This window comes from Nomascus leucogenys, chromosome 22a (assembly GCF_006542625.1).
Source record: "Nomascus leucogenys isolate Asia chromosome 22a, Asia_NLE_v1, whole genome shotgun sequence".
In the NCBI taxonomy this organism is placed as follows: Eukaryota; Metazoa; Chordata; class Mammalia; order Primates; family Hylobatidae; genus Nomascus; species Nomascus leucogenys.
Window position 1 is genome coordinate 24,280,895 of NC_044402.1, and position 12,190 is coordinate 24,293,084.

The window sequence follows — 12,190 nt, forward strand, 5'->3', positions numbered from 1 at the left end:
TTCAGCTTATTTATTTATTTATTTATTTATTTATCTTGAGATGGGGTTTCACCATGTTAGCCAGGATGGTCTTGATCTCCTGACCTCGTGATCTACCCGCCTCGGCCTCCCAAAGTGCTGGGATTACAGGCGTGAGCCACCACGCCCGGCCTTACTCAGCTTATTTTGAGAGTCATCTATATTGTTATGTGTAGCAATAATCAATTATTTTGCCGGGCGCGGTGGCTCACGCTTGTAATCCCAGCACTTTGGGAGGCTGAGGCGAGCGGATCACGAGGTCAGGAGATCGAGACCACGGTGAAACCCCGTCTCTACTAAAAATACAAAAAATATTAGCCGGGCGTGGTGGCGGGCGCCTGTAGTCCCAGCTACTCGGACAGGCTGAGGCAGGAGAATGGCGTGAACCCGGGAGGCGGAGCTTGCAGTGAGCCGAGATTGCACCACTGCACTCCAGCCTGGGCGACAGGGCGAGACTCTGTCTCAAAAAAAAAAAAATCAATTATTTTCTGTTGATGGGTAGTATTCCATCATATTGTTATAGCATAATGCTTTGTTTTATTTTTTAAAAAATCAAATGCAACTTTTTAGTGTTCGGGGAGCAAATAAGCCACTCCTTCTTGATACTTTACCTTACAGTCTGAAAAAGCTAAAACTTTAGCCCAGCTTCTTTGGGTCATACATGACATCCCTGTCACAAGAAAAGGAAGATTAGATTGAACAGGGCTATGCCGTTCTTGGCTCTGAACTTCAAATCGGGTAGTCTGAAAATCAAGTGCTGGCTACCTGTTATCGACCTACTACTCAGGGCCTTGGGAATGTGAAAGAAACAAGATGGTTCTTCCCCACAGTGATGGTTGGAGATCTGCACTGTCTTTGCTGGTTGCCTGCCCCTGAACTGCCATCCACCTTGTGTGCCAGCTTAATCCCAGAGCAGCACAGCTCTGCCTATGTCCCTCCTGCATTTACAAACCTTCCATGATTTCCCCTGCCTAAACCCTGACTTCTTTGGCCTGACATCCACAACTCACTCTGGAGTTTAACCTTTCCTAGCCTCAGTTTGCCGTCTATTACAATGGGGATGTTTTAGGGTAGCTATGCTTATTAAATGAAATAAGACAAAGAACCTACCTAGGTGCCTAGTAGATAATGCATTTTCAAAAATTAAGGTTTCCTTTCCTTCTGCCCTTTCTTTCCTTCTGCCCTTTCTTTTCTCCTGCCTTTTCTTTCCTCCTGCCCTTTCTTGCTTCTCTCCACCTTTCTTGCCTAATTGGCCACCACTTCCCTCTATCAAATGTCCTCTTCATCCAAACCAAACTCTTCTTTGCCCCCTACACACACTCTTTGATTTCCTCCTTTGGGCCTTGGTTTACAGCGTTCTTTTGCTGTGGCACCAAATGCTGCTTTTCTGTCCAGGTTCAGCTCAATTGCCAGCACCTCCAGGAAGTTTTCCTTGATTCCTTATTATGCCTCCCATTAAGGTTGGAAAAGACCAAAGTGTTTCTCTCACTCTTACTCTCAATACAGAATGTTTCACCTCTGGTCACCGAAATATGTGAGGATTGCTTCCCACTAACAGTCAGTTCTCCAGCAGACACCAATGAAATGTTCTATAATTTAACTCAATTCTGACACTATCTACCTGGACATAGTATCAGACCCTACAGGCTGAGGACTCAGTCCACAGACTATCCCCCACTTAAGATACCAGTTGCTTGTAGTAGGTTGTCATCTATACTTCTGATCGACCAGATATAAATCTGGGATTCTCATGACTCCCTCCTTAAGTTTAATTTGCTAGAGTGGTTCACAGAACTCAGAGAAACACTGTACTTATATTTACTGGTTTCTCATTTAAAGGATAACAGCCAGACAGAAGAGACACACAGAGCAAGACATGTGGAAAGGGGCCCAGAGCTTCCACACCCTCTCTGACACTCACATGTGTCCACCTACCTGGAAGCTCCCTGAGCCCTGTCCTTTTGGTTTTCTGTGGAGGCTTTATTACATAGGCATGATTGATTACATCATTGGCCATTGATTGGTGATCAACACAACCTTCAGCTCCTCTCCCCTTCCTAGGTTGGGGAGGAGGCTGCAAGTTCCAATCCTTTAATCACATGGTTGGTTCCCCTGGCAACCAGCTCCTATCCTGACGTTCAGAAGTCCACCAAGAGTTGCCTCATTAGGACAAAAGATGCTCCTTTCACCCAAGAAATTCCAAGGGACTTAAGATGTCTGTGTCAAGAATCGGGGTCAACAACCAAGTATTAGAACCTATCACCTCCATCTACAAGAGTTTTAGGAGTTCTGTCTTAGGAACCTGGAGTAGAAACCAAACATATTTTTCTTTTTCTTTTTATCTTTTTTTAAATCTTGTTTTCTTTTTTTTATTTATGGTGGAGTCCTACCATGTTGCCCAGACTGTTCTCGAACTCCTAGGTTCAAGTGATCCTCTCACCTCAGTCTCCCTAGTAGCTGGATTGCAGGCACATGCTACTGTACCTAACTTATATTTCATATTATATCATAATGTGACACCCCCATACATACAGTGACACCCCACGGTAGGACTGACTTCCTTGCTATCTCAGCAGCTGTGCTATGTCAGTCACCACTTCCTCCATTCTCATGTTCATACTTGCTGATGTCTTAGGCTTTTTCTCTTGCTATTCCCTCTGTCTGGAAGGTCATTCTTCAAGATCTTCATATGGCTCACTCCCTCACTCCATTCACGTCTCTGCTCAATTGTCACCTCCTTATACAGGCCTTCCCCAACCACCCCATGAGTAAAATAGGGTCTCCTGTGCCCTCTTTCTTCTCTACCTCTTTACTGTCCTTTGCCTTTCTCCATTGCACTTAACACTACTTGAAATGATTTGTCTGATTTGGATTGTCCTTTGTGCCCACATGAACTCCATGTGCACAGGGACTTTCTATTGCCATTGGCGTATCACCGGTGCCTGGCACATAGTAGATGCTCAATAATTATCTGCTGAACAGGTGAATTTACTACCACATTACACTGTAATCTGTATCAGATGTGCCCAGAGGGTAAAAGCAGTATCAATGTCTGATTCATTATTAGATCACTTCCAACATGTTACCCATAATAGTATACAGTAAATATTTGATTGAAACACAAAGGTCAATAGTGAAGAGCACATTTCCCAGGGTCCATGCGACTTGACTTCTGTTTTAATCAGAGGTTGTTGAGCACCTATCATTTGCCAGGCACTGCCAGACACTTTTGTATACATTGTCTAAAGCTCACAGCGATTTTCACATCCTCGAATTTATTATTACAGTTAGAACCTTGGGACTAAGACTAAGAACCTTGGAAAAGTTCTGCAACTTCCCCAACCGCTACCTGCTTTCCTGTCACTGCTGTAGCTCCCACCCTCTTCTCTACCCATGGTCATCCTCATCCCTGCTCCTGCTGATACTCAGCTGAAGCTAAAGCCTCTCTGCCCAGCGTCTTTGGCTTTCATTCATTCACCCACTAATTCATTCACTCACTCCATCCTGAGCCATCTTGTATCCTTCAAATCTTGTTGATGGTGAGGACATAGTCCTGCCTTTTCTACCTCTACACTGTGCTCCCTGTAATTCCTTAAAGTCACCTAACTTCCCTTCTTCTCCTTGTGGTCCTAATTCCCTCAACCTTGGAAGGACTGGCATAGTCTCCTTTCCCCATGGTGACTTTCATGCCCTGTTGAGCTGCCATCATTCCACATTTTCCCACAAACCAGCAGGGTCCACTTCTACCACCCTCCATGCAGGTCATGTACTTTACATTGCTGACTTTGGCCCTTCACTTAAGTATTTTCCAAATCCACCTTCCCCTTAGTGATATTTCTGGTACTCCTGAGTTATGGTATAGTGGAGTAAGCACTGGAGTAGAAGTCAGAAGAGCTCACTAGGAGCCCTCACTCTCCCACTTAGCAGCCATAAGACCTTGGGAAATCACTCAACCCCACTAAGCCTTAGTTTCTTCCTGGAATGTGGTAACAAGGATACCCACCCTACCTAACCGCTTCACAGAGTTTATTGAGGAATGAAATGAGGTATGCAGTGGTAAGTTAACTTGTAAATTATGACTGTTACATAGATGGCAGGTATAATTGGAATTACCTGTTCTCAGCTATTGTACGGCATGCCAAACTTTGGATCTCATTTGCACCTCAAACGAATCCCCTGGCTTCACTTGCCTTCTGACTCAGCCTCAACCTCAAGGGCAGTTTTTTCTTTAGTCCTTGTAAGAAAAGCCTTGGAATTCTGATTCCTTGACCTTCCGCCATACCCCTACTCAGTCCTGAGTAGCCCCTACCAGACACTTATAATCTTTGTCCTGCTGAGCTCTGCAAAAACCAAAAAGTCTGGAATTGTTTTTGTTACCTTTTCAGATACCTCCTCTTAATATTGTGTGTATATCTGTCTCTCTCTCTCTCCCATTCCTAAATTCTCTGTCCCCTAAATATGCTCCATTAATTCCTCCTCAATAAAATAATTTTTTTTTTGGTCATACTTTTACTCATTTTGGTATTTCTGAATGACTTTCTTCAATTAGGTTTCAAGTCCAAGTGTAGGTTTTGGCAGGACTGTCTCCATAGTAAATCCAAGAATATTATTTATGAAACTTATGAAACCCATTGCGATACTCTGAAATCTAGGTCTTCTTCCAACTTATGTCTTTGTTTCTCCCTTCAGCTTTTTCCTCCGTCTCCCTTGTAGGTGCGTGACTTTTCCTGCGGCAGGGTATATGACAGTCCAGCTATGTCCCTAGAACCAAAAGAAAAACAATAACTCTTGAGAGGTGACACCCTGGATATTCTTACCCAGCAGCTTCCTTTCCTGTTGAATGCATCTCTTCAGACCATCCCTGCACATTTCATTAGATGGAAATGACAGGAAGTGTTTGGAGTGGGGAAGGATATACTTGGTCACTTTTGAGAGGGTCATGATTAAGATACATTGAGACTTCTTCTCTCTACCTTTTCTTCTTTCTTCTAGTTCTTTCTCATCTTTTTTTATTTTCTTCCCATTACCACAGTGTTAGTTCTTGAATATTGTCTTTGAGACTGTCACTGGCCAGTCTTTATATAAAGAATGGGTCACCATTTTTAGTGCCAACTCTTACATTTAAAATTGGTAGGCCGGGTGCAATGGTTCACACCTGTAATTCCAGCAGTTTGGGAGGCCAAAGCAGGTGGATCACTTGAGTCCAGAAGTTTGAGATCAGCCTGAGCAACATGGCAAAACCCTGTGTATACATACATACACATACAAAAAAAAAAATACAAAAAAAAAATTAGCCAGGCGTGGTGGTGTGTGGCTGTAGCCTCAGCAACTTGGGAGGCTGAGCTGGGAGGATTGCTTGAGCCTGGGAGATGCAGGTTGCAGTGAACTGAGATCACATCGCTGCATTCCATCCTGGGTGACAGAATGAGACTTTGTCTCTAAATAAATAAATAAATAAAATTGGTAAAAGTCATTGGTCCAAAGAGCAGTCAGCTCCCTGTTATAGCACACCAGACTACGATAGGACATTTCTCTTTCCCTGTCTTGCTCTTTCCCAGTCGTCCTTCTGCCCTATTTCTGCCTTGGGCTTGCCAGTAGTTTTCTGCTGAGCTTCACTTGGAGAAGTAACAACAGCCAATGTGTTACATGCCCTACAAAAGGACATGTCCCTCTTTCTTTCTAGGTGCCCAGAAAGGGCATTTTGGAGACAGTTGGCTAAGAGGAACTGGAAGTAGAAAGAGAGAAAGATACGAAGAGCTTGCTTGAGGCCTAGAATTCTAGTTCTTTGCCCTCAGAATAATAAAAGGGGGTTGCTGTTACTGTTTTAGAGGTTCTAGAAGATTGGTCAAGTTTTTCTCTTAATGATTCAAGGCTGGATGATGACCAAATACATTACCCACTTCCTCTTAAGCTCCATTGTATGTGATGGAACTTGAATTGTGTCTTAATACTTAAGTAAATGAAGTGAAGGGAAAAAGTAGTCGAGGGAGACAAAATGAGCAGTCTTTCAACAAATCTAATATTTTACCTCTTTATAGATGCTTCTTGCACTCAGCACTTCTGGCAGAGAGGAGGTGGGTATTGGATCTGGCCAATTACCAGTGCCCTGGAGGTGGCACAGTGACTTAGAGAAGGCTGGTTTAATGGAATCTTACCTGGCCTTTCAGCATCAGAATCACTTCTGGCCTTATTGCCGTGCTTGAACCTGACATCCATTCTCACTGGGTTTGCTTAAGAGTAGCGCAAGCTGCCTGTAATCCCAGCACTTTGGGAAGCCAAGGCACGTAGATCACGAGGTCAGGAGTTTGATACCAGCCTGGCCAACAAAGTGAAACCCTGTCTGTACTAAAAATATAAAAAATTAGCTGGGCGTGGTGGCACATGCCTGTAATCCCAGCTACTTGGGAGGCTGAGGCAGGAGAATTGCTTGAACCTGGGAAGCGGAGGTTGCAGTGAGCCAAGATTGCGCCACTGTACTCCAGCTTGGGCGACAATGCAAGACTCCATCTAAAAAAGAAAAAAAAAGTAGTGCAAGCTGCAGGTGCTGTGTAGCATCTGCCTCAGGGATGAGCCTCTTGGCTTTAGAGCAGAAACCTTGGTAAAGATACGTATTTAATCACCTGCCTCTAAGAAGAAATGGAGGCGGTTTCAGAACAGGTGTACAAACCTAAATGTTTCCATTAGAAATCTGAATGCTGCCTGTCATGACAAGCTGATCTCCTTTCTGCTTCTGAAATGGCACACTAACTTCCTGACAAAAATGAAAAACTATAGAACCTGTTCAAAACTAGAAAATCATGTTGATACCAAGTAGCTTAATATAATGGAATATGAATTCGGCATCACCAGGGACATGATGGGGTAACTTGCCAAGTGAAGTTCAAGTTCTTGTACCATAGTGGCTGCCTCTCATCTCGAACGACTTGCTCTCTAGAGAGGAAGCTCATTCCATGTTCATGCAGTGTTACAGTTAACAGCTAGTCCTGTGGCAACAAACTGCCTGGTTGGAATACTGGCGTCCCTGCTTACTAGCCGTTTGAGTCAGTACAAAACCCTTAACTTTTCTGAGCTTTGTTTTCTTCATCGCAGAATTAGAGCCATAACAGTAATGATTTCATAGGGTTGTTGAGAAGATTGAATGAGAAAAATCTATTTAAAGCGCTTAGAATAGCCTCCCTGGATGTCTGAGGATAGAACGCCATCATGAATGACATGGTAACTATCTGAACTCGAAAGTTCATGACCAACCGACGACTTCAGAGGAAACAAATGGTCATTGATGTCCTTCACCCCGGGAAGGCAACAGTACCATACCTAAGACAGAAATTGGGGAAAAACTAGCCAAAATGTACAAGACCACACTGGATGTCATCTTTGTACTTGGATTCAGAACTCATTTTGGTGGTGGCAAGACAACTGGCTTTGGCATGATTTATGATTTCTTGGATTATGCAAGGAAATATGAATCCAAACATAGACTTGCAAGACATGGTCTGTATGAGAGGAAAAATAACTCAAGAAAGCAACGAGAGGAACACAAGAACAGAATGAGGAAAGTCGGGACTGCAAAGGCCAATGTTGGTGTCGCCAAAAAGAAATGAGGTGTCTAGCAGTGAGCTGGAGATTAGATCACAGCTGAAGGGGTAAAGGTGTTGCAATGATGTTATCTGTGGCCATTGTGGATTTTTCACAGGAAGATTAATAAACTAAAAACTTTCATGTGAAAAAAAAGCTCTTAAAATAATGACTGATATAATAAATATGCTTAATGGATAGATGTCAGCTCTTCCAATAATTTATTATTATTTTATTATAGTTATTATGACATGTCTTGAATCCATAAAGAACAAATCTAATATTTTTTTCATATGACAGCTTCTTCCCTGTTTGAAAAGTGCTAAAATCCTCAGTCCCAGAAAGTCTGCTTGTCAATTTAGTTCTACAGAAATGGCAAAAAGTTGTAGATGACAGTAAGTTCAAGGCACTGAGGTAGGTTTAGTATACTCAAGCCCATGTGGGGAACATACAGTAAGATATTTTTAATATCTGAGTAATGATGCCTTCTTCCCAGGAATTTCTATCCCCAAAAGAGAGGTTTTTAAAGAGTAGAAGTAAAATAAATCTAAAAAGAAAATGGTTGGGTTTTTCTTTGCCGGTTTTAAAGGTAATCCTTGCTTTATGATACATATAAAATTTTGCTTTTTTGTGTGTCATTTATGTGATAAAATCTTAGACATTTTAAAATGCGAATGTGACTTTTTTCAGAATCATCCCAAACATACAAAGCAAGCCGGATATCCTCATTTGCTAATAGACGGTGTTGGGTGAATATTCTCATAACTTTCAGAGACCATGGAAGGTCTGGCCCGAAAAGTGCCCATCTGTGGCAGCAGCTCAGGGAGGCCCACAGCCTCTGCAGACCTTCCCATCACTCCCCAGCCGTGATGCTGAGGAGCTTCTCCAGGAATTTGGTTTTGGCAGGCTCAGGGGCTGGGAGAGAAATCCAAGTGCCTATTCTAAGGGGGTTATAACCCCATAAATATGTTTATGACCCATTTTATTGCCGACTTCTGGCTTTAAAGGAGGATCTACTGTTTTGTTTGAGAATAAAAATTGGTTTCTGTCAGACAGTCACGCAGGAGTGTCTTCCCTGGGAAGATGACAGACCAAATCTTCATTAAACTGTTGAGGAATGAGGGCGATCAGGGCTTCCTCTGGCCCTTCCCACAGTGGTTGGCAGCAGTTAGGCTAGGATGTGTGGGCTCCTCAGAGCCTTTTGTTTGGTTTCTATGGCTGTAACCTCAATTAGCTGCTCTGCATGGAGAGGAGGGACAATGCAGCTTTTAACCCAAGTCCAACGGCTTCAACATGGGTCTCTTTTTACACCCCCTCTATCCGTGGCTGGATTTAGGCCTAGAGGCCTTCTTTGTGAAGTGATTTGAGGGTCTCCAGTGAAAGTTCATTCGTTATATTGGTGGGCAGTGGATGAGGGTACAGGAGGAAAATGGCTAGGGTCTAACAACTTTACCTGATACTAGTTTGTGGCTCTGTCCCCTCCCTCCCAGTAGTATTGAATTGTGGTCATGCAGAAGTCTATGCTGGAGTCATTGACACATCAGATCCAGTCCTGGCTCTGCCTTTTCTAGGCAGTTTTCCAGCCAGTGAAGTGGGGTTGGTCCAACCCCCTAGAACCTCTGAGTGGAATAATTAAAAGAGCAAATGTAAAGAAATTAGCACAGTGTCTGGCGCATAATTCTCCTATCCACATTTCCAAAGACACACGGGGCTAAAGTCTCTTTCTTGCTTCCAGCAAGTACCCAAAGCGTCTGTGGCAGTCATAAAGAAATAATACATTCCAGCAGTCACTGAGAAAGGCTGGTTTTTTATCTCAGGAAGAGAAAAGCTTGAATTGCTTTAGCCTTGAGGTATGTACACATGCCGCTGCACATGCACACACAAGCCTGCACACATACACACCGGTTTCTCAGGTGCTTTTGACCCATAACTGGATCGCTGAGTACCACCTCCATGTTTTGCCCCATGGCTTTGGTGGTGCCATTTCAGAGTGGACCAATAGGAAATTATTTAGCAGACCCCAAATGTGAGCACAGCTCTTAGTCATAGTTTCTTTTGCTTCCTTCCTTGCACTAACTTAATCACTAAGCAGCTTGTTATGGCTTGTTCTCCAGAAAGGTAGAAAGAAGTCTATTGCATAGTCCTGTCTGTAAGGCCAGCTAATCCTTGGGCATGCAGGACTTTTGAGTAGGTGCTAATAGATGGTGTGAAAGGAGGTAATTTTTGCCCTGAGGGAGCTAAGCTAGGAAAATAAAACTAGCACACCTGCAATAATTAGTCACCAATTAAGTGCTAAATCATGTGCTACTGACAGTGTTGGAGTGTGCAGTGTGGGTGAGGGGAAATTTGAGGGTGGACACTGGCTCTCTTGGAGCTTTGGCAAGATTCAGCTGTGCCTTGCTGAACAATTGAGCAATGTTGTAAAAAATACATTTTTAATAAATATGTGTGACAGCTTTTCCCACTTCTTTTTTAAAATATTAGATCAGAATTTTAAGACACTTTATTATAAAACACTACTATAACATAAATAACATTTTAAGAAAAAAAAAAAGACACCATCTCTAAATCCCAAAGCCCTAACACAGTTCATTTATCAAAGATTGTAACTCAGTCTCTACAGTGTCCAGCTCAGTACCTGACACACAAAGGGAGGGTTTGTGAGTGGCCACCAGGACTGTTTACCATCACAAGTATCCAGATACGGCTTTTTAAAGGGTGCCAGACCAGCACCTCTCACATGCCAGGTTCTCCACTGCATTATTGCATTGAATTCTTCTCACGGTGCCGAGAGGGGGTGGTGGTATGCTGAGGCTTGGTGTGGTTGAATAACCAGGGGAGTGCTAAGGAGCATCCCACGTCAGAGTGTGTAGAAGTTTTTATTAGGCCATAGAGCCTCCCTGAGATACAACAGGATAGAGAGGTGGATACCTAGGATAAAGTACTTCTCCCCCAACATGGGGTGGTGTTAATATTCCCCCTTTCCCTCCTGCGGAGGAAGACGGAAGCTGCCTTACCCTACAGACGGCATTTTCATTCCTAACATATCAGTGCCAACAAGTCTTGTGGCTTCTGCCCACCTGCTTTTCAGGTAAAGCAGGCTTACCTGTTGGTACTTGTGCAGCTTTGAAGAGTCAGCTGTGGGCCCAGCTGGTCTAAGACAAATTAAAGCTGACTCAGGTTCTCCTGTCTAGGATTTTCCCCACCCCGTTCTCTCTCCTTCCCACTAAATGGTTTAAGCCATAGGTAGGCTGATTGATCCATACTTTTGGTCTGAGTTCACTGTATGTTTTAGTTTCCTAGGGCTGCTGTCACAAATTACCACAAACTGGGTGGCTGAAAACAACAGAAATGTATTCTCTCACAGTCTTGGAGGCTAGAAATCCAAAGTCAAGATGTCAGTGGGGTTTCTCCTAGTTGCTGGCAGTCCTTGGCTTTCCTTGGCTTGTGGCAGCGTAACTCCAGTCTCTGTCTCCATCTTCGCATGAGGTTTTCCCCTGTATCTTTGTGTCTCTCTTTTTTTTTTTGAGACAGAGTGTAGCTCTGTGGTCCAGGCTGGAATGCAGTGGCACAATCTCGGCTCACTGCAAGCTCCGCCTCCTGGGTTCATGCCATTCTCCTGCCTCAGCCTCCCCAGTAGCTGGGATTACAAGCTACTGTAATCCCAGTAGCTGGGATTACAAGCTACTGATTACGCACCACCACGCCTGGCTAATTTCTTTTGTATTTTTAGTAGAGACGGGGTTTCACTGTGTCAGCCAGGATGGTCTCTATCTCCTGACCTCGTGATCCGCCCGCCTCAGCCTCCCAAAGTGCTGGGATTACAGGCGTGATCCACCGTGCCCAGCCGTGTCTCTTCTTATAATGACACCAGTGACTGGATTTAGGGTTCACCCTAATCCAATATGACCTCGTCTTAACTTGATTACATCTGTAAACACCCTATTTCCAAATAAAGTCACATTTGTAGGTTCTGGGGATTAGGACTTCAACATCGTAGTCCATTTGGTGTTGCTATAGAGGGATACGTCAGACTGTAATTTATAAAGAAAAACATTTGGCTCATGGTTCTTCAGGTTGTACGAGAAGCATGGCGCTGGCATCTGCATCTGTTGAGGGCCTCAGGCTGCTTCCACTCATGGTGGGAAGCACAAGGGGAGCTGGCATGCGCAGAAGTCACGTGGTGAGAGAGGCTGTGAGAGAGTGAGAGGGGAGGTGCCGGGCTTTTTTTGACAGCCAGCTCTCGTGGGAACTAATAGAATGAAAACTGACTTGCCCCCTTGCCTCCCCAGGGAGGGCATTGATCTATTCATGAGGCATCCACCCCATTACCCATACATCCCCCATTAGGCACCCTCCTTCAACATTGGGGATCCAATTTCAGTATGAGATTTGGAGAGGACAAACATCCAAACTGTGGCAGACATCAGCCTATTTTTCGAGGGACACAGTTTAACTCAGTACACCGAGTGAGCCCTCAAAGCACCTCAGGCCAAGTCAAGGTGATAGCAATGCTGGTACATCTTTCTTTTGGAGAAAATTGATGTCTTCGTACTTCTCTGTAGATATAGTTGAGTTGATTCTGCTCCTCAACCCT

At 43.9% G+C, this 12,190-nt stretch overlaps 1 protein-coding gene and 1 pseudogene across 3 annotated transcripts in view; both read left to right on the forward strand.

Annotated features, from left to right (window-relative positions):
* Positions 1-12,190, forward strand: part of STON2 (stonin 2) — a 173,890-nt gene that overhangs the window by 98,936 nt on the left and 62,764 nt on the right. The gene's annotated exons all lie outside the window — the stretch shown is intronic.
* Positions 7,044-7,734, forward strand: LOC100581794 (annotated as a pseudogene).